Raw genomic sequence first — 14092 nt, forward strand, 5'->3', positions numbered from 1 at the left:
TATGATCTTTATGTTCTACTTTCAGATTACATGTTATGTACTTGTATTTTTAAGGATTGACATGACGAAGACATTTCATTCTACTACCCAAATGTTGTGTCATCCTTTGTTACCCCTTTTGAGCTTTAGTGTTATTTTCTTTCGTACCTCTCTTTTCGAATCAAAATAGAATTTGAAAAAGTAAAAAAAAAAAAGTATCAAGACAAATAGAGCTAAAAAAAAAGAGTTGAAAAAAAGAAGAAGAAAAAATCAATCAAAAATCCAAATTCAAGAAAAAGAAATGTCTGAACTACGTTTGACCTGATTCTCGCTATGACAAGATACGTAGGCAACCCTACTCTGGGGTTCGGTCTAACCAAAATAAAATTCAAGTTATTCAAAATGAAATAAAACTGGGGCAAAAGTTTATTTCCTTAATAGAATCTATTCCAAAAGTTGTATATTTTATCCAATGTTGTGTAAATTTTGAGCCCCATGCCGACCTTTCTTTCTATCCCATTCCAAAAGCCAAGTTACAACCAAAGAAAGACCTTCAGATCAATCTTTGAGAATGTCAAGGCTAAACATGTAATGGGTGCATGATATTTCATATTTTGAGTGTTATTTTCTAAAAAAAAATAAATAAAAATGAGAGTCTCATTGATGAAAACCCTTTTGGTCATCATAAGGCGACTGTGAGTTGTGAGATCAATAAAAATGAGAATCTTATTAGTAAAACTCTTCATGGGCACCATAAGACGACAATGAGTTGAAAAAGAAAAAAAATGGGAGCGGCTTGTTGGCGAAAACCCATCGAGGTGTCATTAGCCTAAGGAGGAATATAATCCAAAGGGAACAAGTTGAAGAATGACTCCCTTTAAAATTCAATGAGTGGGCAAAAAGTGATAGTGATTAGTTTGGATAGATTAGGTTGTTTAATTCCAAATTCATGTCATAATCACTAGAATCAGCTGCCACACCCAGATAAAAAAAAAATTTGACATTTTTTTTAGAAGAGATGTCTATTGTCCTTTCCTATTCTTTTTGTTATTTTTATTTTTATGTTTATTTTTATTTTTATTTTTGATTTTTGATTTTTGTGTCTTTGCGGTCAAAAGAAAATCACTTTCGTTATTTTTCATGTATTTTTGAGTCTAAATTTTGTCAAGATAAGTGAGGAAAGACTTCAAAACTTGCTACCAACTCCTTTAGTTGTGCAAAGCAAGACAAAAAACCAACATACAAAGATAACATGTTTCAAAAATAAAGTAAAGTACTCGAGAATGCTTGTCATCCGATAATTTTTGGACTCATAAAAGTATAAAAGGTGTATTTGAAGCTGAATCCCAAGACATCATGTAAGAGAAATATGATCTGAGTCAAATAAGTTTAGTAGTCAGAATTTGGGGTCATTACTACAACAAGTCAATAATACCTATCAATGATTTGCAATGGACCTGGACATGACAAGTGAAAGAGATTGTCTCAATAGCCAAATACCACAAATCAACCACAGTATCTTTAAAGTAAAATGTTTTCTTTATATGAAACAAAAACATGTGTTACCTTGATATCAAAGGTTTCAAAGCTTAACTATTAAAAGCTGTAATTTCTCACTTCTGCAAATGCAAAAGGCAGTACTGTTACACAGATTTAGTAATCAATAATGGTAAAAACTCATCATTTTAACCCTTAGGAGACGCACTTCCTAGTCTGAATAATTCAAGATTCATTTGTTAGGTGATGCACTTCTTAACTTTAGCCATCACTCCTAGAAGACGCACTTTCTAGTCGAGTTATTTCATTCTACTCTTAGGAGACGACTCCCTAGTCCGGATAATTCAAGATTTATTTGTTAGGTGATGCACTTCTTAACTTTAGCTATCACTCCTAGAAGACGCACTTTCTAGTCAAGTCATTTCATTCTACTCTTAGGAGACGCACTTCCTAGTCAAGGCATGTCAGTCTTCATTTGTTAGGTAACGCACTTTCTAACTTGAACATTCACTCCTAGAAGACACACTTTCTAGTCTATTCATTTCCTTTAATCCCGAGGAGACACACTTCCTAGTCAAGGTATGTCAGTCTTCATTTGTTAGGTAACACACTTCCTAACTTGAACATTCATTCCTAGAAGACGCACTTTCTAGTCTAGTCATTTCATTTAATCCCTAGGAGACACACTTCCTAGTCAGGGTATGCCAATTTTCATGTGTTAGGTAACACACTTCCTAACTTAAACATTCTCTCCTAGAATACGGATTTTCTAGTCGAGTCATTTCATTTAACCCCTAGGAGACGCACTTTCTAGTCAGAGTATGTCAATTTTCATGTGTTAGGTGACACACTTCCTAACTTGAACTTTAACTCCTAGAAGATGCACTTTCTAATTGAGTCATTTTATTTAACCCCTAGGAGACACACTTTCTTGTCTGGATAATTTAAGTTTCATGTGTTGGGAGATGCATTTCCTAATTTTGGTCACCCTTTTTCTGTACTTTACAAAAAATTGTGATCTAATGACACTCACTAAATTTTCTAGTATAAACTGGGGTAAAACAAATTTTGTTCGTGTTTATTGAAATTTATTTTCAGCCCAGGACCTTCCTGAAGAATAGGACAGGACCCTCCTGAAGAATGAGAATTTATTTTATGCCCAGGACCCTCCTGAAGAATGGGACAGGACCCTCCTGAAGAATGAAAATTTATTTTATGCTCAGGACCCTCCTGAAGAATGGGAATTTATTTTATGCTCAGGACCCTCCTGAAGAATGGGACAGGACCCTCTTGAAGAATGAGAGTTTATTTTATGCTCAGGACCATCCTGAAGAATGGGACAGGACCTTCCTGAAGAATGGGAATTTATTTTATGGACAGGACCCTCCTGAAGAAAGAGAATTTATTTTATGCTCAGGACCCTCCTGAAGAATGGGACACGACTATCCCGAAGAATGGGAATTTACTTTTTGAACAGGACCCTCCTGAAGAATGGGAATTTACTTTTGAAAAGGACCCTCCTGAAGAATGAGAATTTACTTTTGAACAAGACCCTTCTGAAGAATGGGAATTTACTTTTTGCTCAGGACCTTCCTAAAGAATGGGAATTTACTTTGTCCAAGACCCTCCTGAAGAATGGGATGTTATTTTTCTGTTTCACCTTTTATTTTGAGTTTAGGATCATATTTGAAAAATCAAAAATTGTAAGTCTAGGAGCCCGCCTGAAGAACAGGGTGAAGAAAAAAGGAAATTCAGGAGCCCTCCTGAAGAATAGGGTAAAGAAATTGTAAGTCTAGGAGCCCACTTAAAGAACAGGATGAAGAAATTGTAAGTTCAGGAGCCCGCCTGAAGAACAGGGTGGAGAAATTGTAAGTCCGGGAGACCACCTGAAGAACAGGGAGAAGAAAAAAGGAAATCTAAGAGCCCGCCTGAAGAATAGGGTGAAGAAATTGTAAGTCCAGGAGCCCGCTTGAAGAACGAGGTGAAGAAGAAAAAAAAGTCCAGGAGCCCGCCTAAAGGACAGGGTGAAAAAATTATAAGTACAGGAGCCCGCCTGAAGAACAGGGTGAAGAAATCGTAAGTCCAGGAGCCCGCCTGAAGAACAGGGTGCAGAAAAAAAAATCTAGGAGCCCGCCTGAAGAACAGGGTGAAGAAATTGTAAGTCCAGGAGCCCGCTTGAAGAATAGGGTGATGAAAAAAAAGAAGTTCAGGAGCCCGCCTGAAGAACAGAGTAAAGAGAAAAAAACAAGTCAGGAGCCCGCCTAAAGAATATGTTGAATTTTCAAATTCAAGTCAGGAAGATTCAAGTCAAGATTCCAAAAATAGCAGCATAGATAGGATCTTTCACTTGTATCTTCATTTTTTTTATTATTCAGTTCAATGTAAAAGCAGAAAGTCAGAAATCAAAAACTCGACGGAATCTCACTCGACCTTTATCTCTTTCTCTCACTTTTTATCTTTGAACTACAAGTGACCTGATTCCCTTATAACCTGGGATATGTAGGCGGTCCAAAATCAGTACTCGATCACGTGCATCTTTTATTTTATTTTATCTTTATAATTGGAGGATCAAAAATCACCTATTTGTCTACTTCTTTGTATGAAAAATTTTTGAGATTTCCCAGAAAGAGGGGCAAAATGCAGACATGTGATTTTTGACCCTCCCTAAGTGTAAAATATATATATGTTTTGATATTAAATATTTATATTATAATTTAATCCGATATTATTTTGAATGTTATTTTCTTTTAATTTTAATAAATTTTTAGTTGAAAAATAAACAATTAAATAAATTTAATTTTGAGATTTTTTTTATCCTAATTTTAAAAATTATAAAAAAATTCAATATATGTATGTATATATATATATATATATATATATATATATTATTTATTATAAATTTGAATAAATAAATATTAGTTTAAATACTATTTTGTTATATTTATTTTTGTCTATTTATAAATTGTTATTATGTTTTGATTAATATAAAATTAATTAATTATTCTTATAATTTTTTTTATTATTATTTTTTTTATTATTTTTATTTATTTTTATCATTTATTATTATATTTATTGTTTTAAAAAAAGAATTTTTTTTTCAAAATTCAAAAATCCTATCCTAATAAATAACTACTCCCCCCCATTCCCTTCCCTCCCCCCCCCCCCAAAAAAAAAAAAATTCCTCTACTTAAAAGGATTCCCAACCCCCTACACACACTCACGGACAAAAACAATATCAAACATATAATGACACTTGAGAGAAATTTACCAAAGAAAAAAAAGACAAAATCTTGATGGGCAAAACAAAAATAAAATAAAAAATCATGCACAACAAAAACCATGCACAACAAATAAATAAAAAAAAGAAAACAGAGGGTGAATTAGAAGTCAAATTGACATGTAGTTCGTGGTTTTGTTCGGAATCTGTTCGAGTTTTCGGTGACAACGACTTATTCGTTTTAATTCATCATACAGGTTCTTATTAAATTTCATACTATTTATTTTAATAAATTTTGCTGTGAAGTGAATTATGAATAAATTTATTAGAGTGACTTTTTATATTATTCTGTGTGCCTAATTTATTACTATTATGTAGTTCATGCTCTATATTTTATGTACACTCGTTTGTCGATTCTAAATAATGTTAATTAAATTAGTTTTAAATTTTAACTGAGATAATTTTATTTTTTTAAGAAGAATATCAGGAGAGGGCTCACGTGGGGGAGTAGAAGCAGTAGGCACTACTCGTTTCTTTTTACTTTCCCTAAGTGCCTCTTCCAAAGAAGCATCTTCTCTTTATTTTCGTCCCCGAGTATGTGGAGTTCGGGATGAATGGATGATAGAAGAAGATTTTACCTGAGTATCAATGTCAACATTAATGGGGACAGAAGATGGTTTACTTTTCAGATTTGAGCGTGACCTTCTAGGGATAAGATCAACAATTAGGAGCGATCAAGAATCTGAAGAGGAAGCACAGGTAATGGTAAGGGTTTTGAAAAAAAAAGAGGGTTTGAAAAAGGAGTGAAAAGATGGTTGTGGTGGAGGTTTAAACAATGGAAAATCAGATAACTTGATAGGGATTTGGGGTTGGATAAGGAAAGGTAAAGTAATGTTTGAGTGAAGAATAATTTGGGTTGAAGGTTTTGTTTCAGATTTTGTAGAGGAAGGAGAGGATGAGAAAGACGCCATAGCTTGTTGGATTTTTAGAGGTTGAGAAAGAAGTGAAGATAGAAGAGAAATGAAGGTGCGTATTTAAGATGAGTGAGAAGGAAGTTGAAATGTGAAGGGACTGTGATAAAAAGAAGCGTGTTGATGTAGAGGTTCTGTACTGATGGGAAAGGTCTGTCAGCCTTTTGAAGAAGAGGACTGTTGGGTTTTGGCGGTTGTAATCATGACAAAGTGAAACTTGTAGATAACCTATTTCTCTTAATGCTACTATGGAAAACAATAATCATACCTTTTGTTCTGATTAGTCCATGACCACTCGTGCCTTAATGATCCAGTCGATCTGCAAAAAACAACACATACACCTTGCTTTATAATCTTGGAATTAGGATACACAACTAAATGTGTAAGACTAAATTAATCAACACTCACTATGGCATAGCATATTCTAGTCAATCATTGAGGGAGATTTATACAATTTTAATCATCCCCAATGATAACCTATTTTTTTCAAAGTGTTCTCTACTCAAAGCCTTAGTAAATATGTCAGCAATTTGTTCCTCAGTTGAATAAAACATAGTTGATATATTTCCTTTTTCAACATTATCTCTAAGGAAGTAATGGCGAATATCAATATGCTTAGTTCTCTTTTGTTGGACAGGATTTTTGGTAATGTTTATGGCACTTGTGTTATCACAAAAAATGAAAACCCAACCTACATCTACCCCAAAATCCATGAGTTATTGTTTGATCCACAACAACTGGGCACAACATGACCCAGCAGCAATGTATTCAGCCTCAGCAGTAGACAAGGCTACTTAATTTGGTTCTTTGTGGACCAAGTAATCAAACATGATCCCAAGAAGTGTGTCATACCTGTAGTGCTTTTCCTGTCCACCAGATATCCTGTATAATCAGCATCAGAGTATCCTACCAAGTTAAAGTTACTACCTTTGGGATACCACAAGCCAAGATCACTGGTTCCTTTTAAGTATCTGAAGATTCTTTTTACGTATTTTAAATATGATTCTTTTGGCTTAGCTTGAAACCTTGCACATAGCCCTACATTGAACACAATGTCAGACCTGCTTGCTGTGAGGTACAATAATGACCCTATCATACCTCGATACATCTTTTGCTCTATATCTGAACCGTTTCATCTAAGTCTAGCTTTGTGGCAGTAGCAATAGGAGTACTTATCTCTTTTGCCTCTTCCATGGAGAATTTCTTGAGAAGCTTTTTGATATACTTATGTTGGTAAATCATTATTTCTGAGGTTGATTGCTTTATTTGCAAGCCCAAAAAGTAATTTAGCTCTCCCATCATGCTCATCTCAAATTCACAACTCATGAGTTTGGCAAACTCATGAGTCATAAGCATATTTGTTGAGCCAAAAATAATATCATCTACATACACCTGCACAATTAACAAATCTTTCTTATTAGTTTTCAAGAAAAGGGTATTGTCAATTTTACCTCTGGTATGTCCATGTTCCAATAGAAATTTAGACAGTCTTTCATACCAAGCTCTTGGAGCTTGTTTCAATCCATACAAAGCTTTGTCCAGCTTTTAGACATAGTCTGGAAACTCCTTGTTTTTAAATCCTAGGGGTTGGTTAACATATACTTTTTTCTTGAGAATGCCATTCAGAAATGCACTCTTTACATCCATCTGATACAAAATAAACTCCATGTAAGAAGCAAAGGTAACAAGTAGTCTTATAGATTCAAGTCTTGCTATAGGAGAAAAGGTCTCATCAAAGTCAATTCCTTCTTCTTGATTGTATCCTTGAACCACCTGTCTTGCCTTGTTTCTTGTGACTGTTCTGTGCTCATCAACTTTATTTCTGTACACCCACTTAGTCCCAATTACTGATCTTTCTTTTGGAAGAGGAACTAAGTGTCATACTTTGCTTCTCTCAAATTGGTTCAATTTATCCTGCATAGCTATGATCTAATCAACATCAAGCAATGCCTCAGTTACCTTATTTGGCTTTATCTCTGACATAAATGCCTTGAATGCACACATACTTCTTAGTCCAGATCTTGTGGTGATACCAAAATTGAGATCAGTAAGTACATTTTCAATGGGGTGTGAGCCTTGATATTTGAATTCTTTTGGGATCAAGCAAAGTGAGCTACTAGGATCACTTCTGATGTTCTGATGAGAGTCAGTTGATGGCTCAGTTCCCCATATCACTATACTTTCAGCTTCAGTTCCCCCTGTGAAAATGCCTCCAGGTTTGACTGTTTCAGTCACTGGAACATGTTGTGCAACCTGTTCCTCAGTATCGCTTCCTTCCTGCAGGTTAGTCTTATCACAGAATTCATCAAACATCACATGCATGCTTTCTTCAACACAGTTGGATCTATTATTCGAAACCCTATAGGCTTTACTATGTGGTGAATAACCTAAGAAGATCCCCTCATCACTTTTTGCATCAAATTTTCCAAGATTATCCTTACCATTATTGTGGATAAAATATTTGCAGCCAAAAGTTCTAAACTGAGAAATGTTAGGCTTTCTACCTTTTAGTAACTCATAGGGAGTCTTGTCTAACATTGGTCTGATCATGCACCTATTCATAATATATGCTGCAGTACTCATTGCCTCAGCCCATAGGTTTTTGGCAATATTTGCTGCAAGTATCATTGTTCTAGCCATATCTTTCAAGGTTCTACTTTTCCTCTGCACCACTCCATTTTGTTATGGTGTTTTAGGAGCTGAGAAGTTATGGTCTATTCCTTGTGATGAACAGAAATCCAAAAATTTTGCATTCTCAAATTCTATTCCATGGTCAGACCTAATGAAAACTAATGAAGTGCTCAATTTCTTTTCCATTTTCTTGATGAAAATTTCAAAGACACCAAAGGCATCTTCTTTAGAGGCTAGAAACAAAGCCCAGGTAAACCTGGAATAATCAACAAAAATTACAAAAACATACCTTTTTCGACCTCTGCTTTGTTGTCTCATTGGTCTACACAAGTCCATATGGACCAATTCAAGACACTTGGTAGTAGTAACATGATTCTTTGACTTAAATGAAGATCTTACCTGCTTCCTCCTTACACATGTACTACATAACTTTTCTTCCTTAAACTTGGTTTTAGGTAACCCCAATACCATATCTTTGGAAGAAAGTATGTTCAGTCGTTTTAGACTTGCATGTCCAAGTCTTCTATGCCAAAGAAGGGGATCAGTTTCTATTGCACTTAGACAAGTCAACTCAGGTCCAGGTACTGCCATCAAGTCTGCTTTGTACACGTTTTTGTATCTCCTTGCAGTAAGCACAATTTCTTTGGTATCCATCCTTTTGACTTTAACCCCTGGAGCAGTAAAAATTACTTTATTACCTTTGTCACATAATTGTGAGATGCTCAGCAGGTTATGCTTTAATCTTTGCACATGATACACATCTTCCACAACTTTTGAATTTGATGTGCCAATTTTCCCAACTCCAGTGATGATTCCCTTTTTTTCGTTTCCAAAAGAAACTCCTCCTCCATCTATTTTGGAGAGTGAAAGAAATTTTTTCTTGTCGCCAGTCATATGTCTTGAGCATGCACTATCTAAGTACCAGTGCTTTTTGGTTCCCTTCATTATCTCCTGCAAGAGAAATCAATGGTTAGATTTAGGAACCCAGACTAGCTTGGGCCCTATTTTGTTGGTAAAAGAATGAATTAAATTTCTTCTAGTCCATGCAGAAAACACGTAACCTGACCTGTTTCTCTGACCAATTTTAGTTCTTGTATTTTTGGTCTGAAAAAAGTTTGTTTCCAGATTCTAGCTTCTAATTCTGCTGGTTGCAGCCACAGGACATTCAGTAGTAGGATGTCCAAGATTGCCACAGATATAGCATAGATCTTGCAGATTATCAGCTTTTTAAAAAAAACCTAAACCTGCTTTTTCATTATGATTTCTTTCACTCAACTCATGAACAATTCTTGAAGAATTTGTCCATCACTTAGCTCTTTCCAAATCAAACTTTAACTTGGCAACTTCTTGACTTAGCTTATTCATTTTTTCAGTCAAATTATGACATTCTTGTTTGTACTTGCTAGGCTGTTGAACAGTTCATCCCTATCAAATTTTAGACTTGCTAGGCTGTTAAACAGTTCATCCCTATCAGAAGTTAAATCTTGGAGACTGTCAATTGAATCACTCATCAAGGAAACAAGTCTAGTTTTAGAAAATAGATGAAGTTTTTCTTTGAGTTCAAGTAAACTTATCTTAGGAGCATCATCTTCTTCCTCAATGTCTGAATCTCCAAAAACCAAAAATGTTGTCTCATCAACTTCATCATCATCAGAGTCAGATCCCCATGCAGCTAGCATGGCATGTTCTTCTTTTTCCTTTCTTTTGGCCCTTTCTTTTTGTTCCTTTTCAACCCTTTCCTTTCTCCATTCTATTTCCCATAGGACATTCTCTGATCTGATGATCAGTCTTTCCATACTTGTAGCTTTCATTTTGATTATCATTTGAATACTTCTTGGTACTTGTTCCCTTCTTCTTCCTGAAGAACTTGCTGAAATTCTTGGTTATGAAGGCAACTTGCTCCATATCAAGTACAAATTCATCATCACTATCATAAGCTTTTCAAGCTAAGATCTTTTTAGGGTCTGCTTGTTCTTTGATTCCATCTATTTTCATTTCATAGGTCCTTAAGTTTCCTACAAGCTCATTCAGGGTCAACCCTTTAAGCGCTTTATTTGCTTCCCTAATTGCAGTCACCTTAACATTTCATTTCGATTTAGGTAACACCCTCAGTACCTTTTCAACTTATTCTTCCTCAGAAATGACTTTTCCTAACGAAGTTAACTCATTTGTTAAAGTGGTAAGCCTTGTCATCATCTGATGAAGTGTTTCATTTTCCTTCATTTTGAATGCCTCATATTCAGTAAACAGGAGAGCAATTCTGAATTTTCTTACTTGGGAGATACCTCCATAAGCATTTACCAGTGCATCCCAAATTTGCTTAGCCGTAGGACAGGTGGATATCCTGTTATATTCAGTTGGTCCTAGACCACACACCAAGATGTTTTTGGCCTTCGCATTTTTCTTTAAAGCCAAAAGGTCATCAGGAGTAAATTCACTCCTTACTTTTTTGGCTTGTACTCCATCAACAATCTTCATTGGAATAGTGGGACCATCAGTAATCCTGTCCCATAATTCATAGTCTTCACCTTGAATGAACATCTCCATCCTTGCTTTCCACTAGATAAAATGAGAACCATCAAAGAGTGGAGGTCTAGTGGTTGACTGACCCTCACTGTGACTAGTAGGAGGTGCAAAATTCATCATGTTGATCCTTTTCTTAGGTGCTATCCTTATTTAAGACAATCTCGCTCTGATACCACCTGTTAGAGTACGCGTCCTACTAATTACCTATCTGTGGAACAAGTAAGTAAACATGGTTCACAGAAGTAAACTGAACACAGTGTTTAACGTGAAAAACACCCGGTTCAAAAAAGGTGTAAAAAACCATGACTTGTACCTCTACAGGATTTAACCCAACTTCACTAAAATACTTGAGCCTCAACAATCAACAAAATTACAAGACTTCTTGTAACCTAGGAATTAAAACATCTAACTCCTATTACTACAAAACCACTAATTTTCCCAAGAAAAGTGTTCCCAAGTCTTCGAGTTCCCAAACTTGAAGACGACAACTCCTAACTCAGTTTATAGATTGCTGAGACTAGAATCAATGACTCATTACAATATCAAAACCTAAATACTACACAGTTTATGACCTGCTAAGTAAGAGGCTTGGTTTTTCTTAAAGTATGTATGCTGATTGTTGATTGACTTTTTCAGTACGTTCTTGAGTGCTGTCTTTGAGTCATGTTTGTTGTATTTAAGCCAACCTGTGATAGAGCCCTTTTTGATGTTCAATTCTTTCTTCAGTAGAACTCTATCAGTTAATTCTTTTCTCTTTTGCTGCCGCCTCACCTCTCCTAGTTTTGATAGGATTCTTTTAATTCAAATCCTCTTCTTACTGAACTCCTTGATCAACTTGACTTCTTCAAGACTTCTAGTCTGATCTAACTCGGCTTTTGATATAATCAATGTTATCTAAGTTTATCCTGAACACATAATCATATCATCCAAACTCCTGTGCTAGCTAGACTATTTCACCTTGAATGGACCAGCTTCTTCAACGTGTTTCATTCACCTATCTATCATCAGAACTCCTCATGCCCTAACATATTCAATGTCATTAATAAATTTGAGAATTATTTTTGTTAAACTAATTAATTAATCACTTTAAATGAATTTTGCTTAAATTTATTGTTAAAGTTAAATAATATTTTTGATAGATCCAATCGTCACGATTTTACAAGAAATAAATCAACGCCTTTAATGTTAGACAAAGTTTTAGGCATGTTTAAAATAATTGTCTCAATTAAAAATGCAGCGTACACATCTTTTTTTAGACATTTTTAAAATTAAAGGATGCAATAATGCACCTTGGCAAATATTTTTCTAAAATAAACTTTTTATCGATTTATTTAATATAAGAGGGTAGGCAAATATTTTTGATATAATTAAAAATGAGTGAACTAAGGCCTACTAACATAATCTGTCAAAACAGTTTAAGTTAAGATAAGTCAATAAAAGCGATCATGCTAGAACCACGGGACTTGAGGGGTGCCTCATACCTTTCCTTCGGTCAACAAAATTCCTTACCCAATCTTTTGTTTTCGCAGATAAATAAAGAGTCATTTTCTTTTGATTAGGGATTCAAAAAAGTGACTTGGAACACCATAACTCAATTTCAAGTGGCGACTCTGTAATAAATTAATCTCTATTCAATACCATTACTTTAATTGGAAAAACCCTTCGATCTCGATCCTCCAACTGAAAAAGGCGTGTGACAAGAACAAAATTTTATGTATTGGTATGACATATGATACATTGCATACAATAGTACTTGTATGCATTAGACCAATAAATTATGATTATTTTTTCCTTTCAATTGGTTCAAGGTTAGGAACCAACTATTCCATCTTATAGTTTTGATGTGCAGTATACGATTAATAAATATACCATAATGCACAAAGAAGGATTTCTCAAAGAAGATGGAGGATGTATGTTAGTTTTCCTAACATAAGGGGGAAATTATAAACAGCTATGAAATATGTTAGGATTTATCATCAGATCCTCATTCAAAAGATAATTCAAGTCAAATGCCAAAAGCATCTCATATTTAGCTGCAAGTGCTCCTATTTTGTGTCCTTAAAGGATAAAGTCTATGCATACGTGATGCATGATAGACTAATCAGTTCCAAATGAAATAATCTTTGAAAAGAATAAGGAGCAAATAATCATGATAAGAAGGCAATGTGCTCTTGAAGAGCCTACAACATAACACTTCATGAAACCTTATGAGGGGTTTAGGTACCTGAAAATAATGAAGTGATGAATCTCAAAATGTTATGTCGCATTGTGAACCGATACAAAATAAGAAATCGTTGACGATATCTTTGATACAATATTGGCACAATATTGTAAAAGATTATGAGGATCTGAATTTTACGTTAATTTAAGCATGCTGACGTAGAAACATTTGTCAAGTGACCTGAAAGGATGTATTTTGGTAAGCGTAAAACTTATTTGATTTGCAGTCCAGACACTTGAAGATGTCACACTTGACATGTTGAATATTGTTACTTGACAAACATCCATATGAAAATCCCTAAAGGATTCAAAATGCCTGAAGCATATAAAGTTTCTGGGAAACTTTTTATCATCCTCATAAGATATAATTTGATGATTTGAGTATCATTGAAACTCTTGGAGAATTTTCAAAAGCAATAAGATTATTTGCTGAAATGAGAAATATACCAATTTGGATTGGTTATGAAGTACCATATCTTAGTACAATTGGTGCACTCATGTATCTTGTAAAATACTACAAGACCCAATATAGCCCTTCGCTCAATTTGTTAGCAAGGTATATTTCTACTCCTACTAGGAGACATCGAAATAGGATAAGATACATGAGTTTATTTTATTCTAAAGATTGCAGTTCCGATCTTACTGGTCATGATGATATTGGGTACTCATCTAACCCGCATAAATCTCGATCTCAAACATACAATGTGTTCACATGTGGGGATACTGCCATATCTTGGAGATATACAAAGTAGTCTATCGTAGCCACTTCATCGAATTATGCTGAGATAATTGTTATTCATTAAGCAAGCCAAGAATATGTATGGTTGAGGTCCATGATACATCTCATTCGAGAAAACTGTGGTGTGAAATATGACAATCTACCCACAATTTTATACAGAGATAATTCAGCATACATAGCACATCTTAAGGGGGTATTCATAAATGGAGATAGAACGAAGCATATTTTGCCAAAGCTTTTCTACATACCTGAGCTACAAAAGAATGATGATATTAACGTGCAACAGATTCGTTCAACTGACAATGTGACTGA

Source organism: Capsicum annuum, chromosome 2 (assembly GCF_002878395.1).
Source record: "Capsicum annuum cultivar UCD-10X-F1 chromosome 2, UCD10Xv1.1, whole genome shotgun sequence".
NCBI lineage: Eukaryota > Viridiplantae > Streptophyta > Magnoliopsida > Solanales > Solanaceae > Capsicum > Capsicum annuum.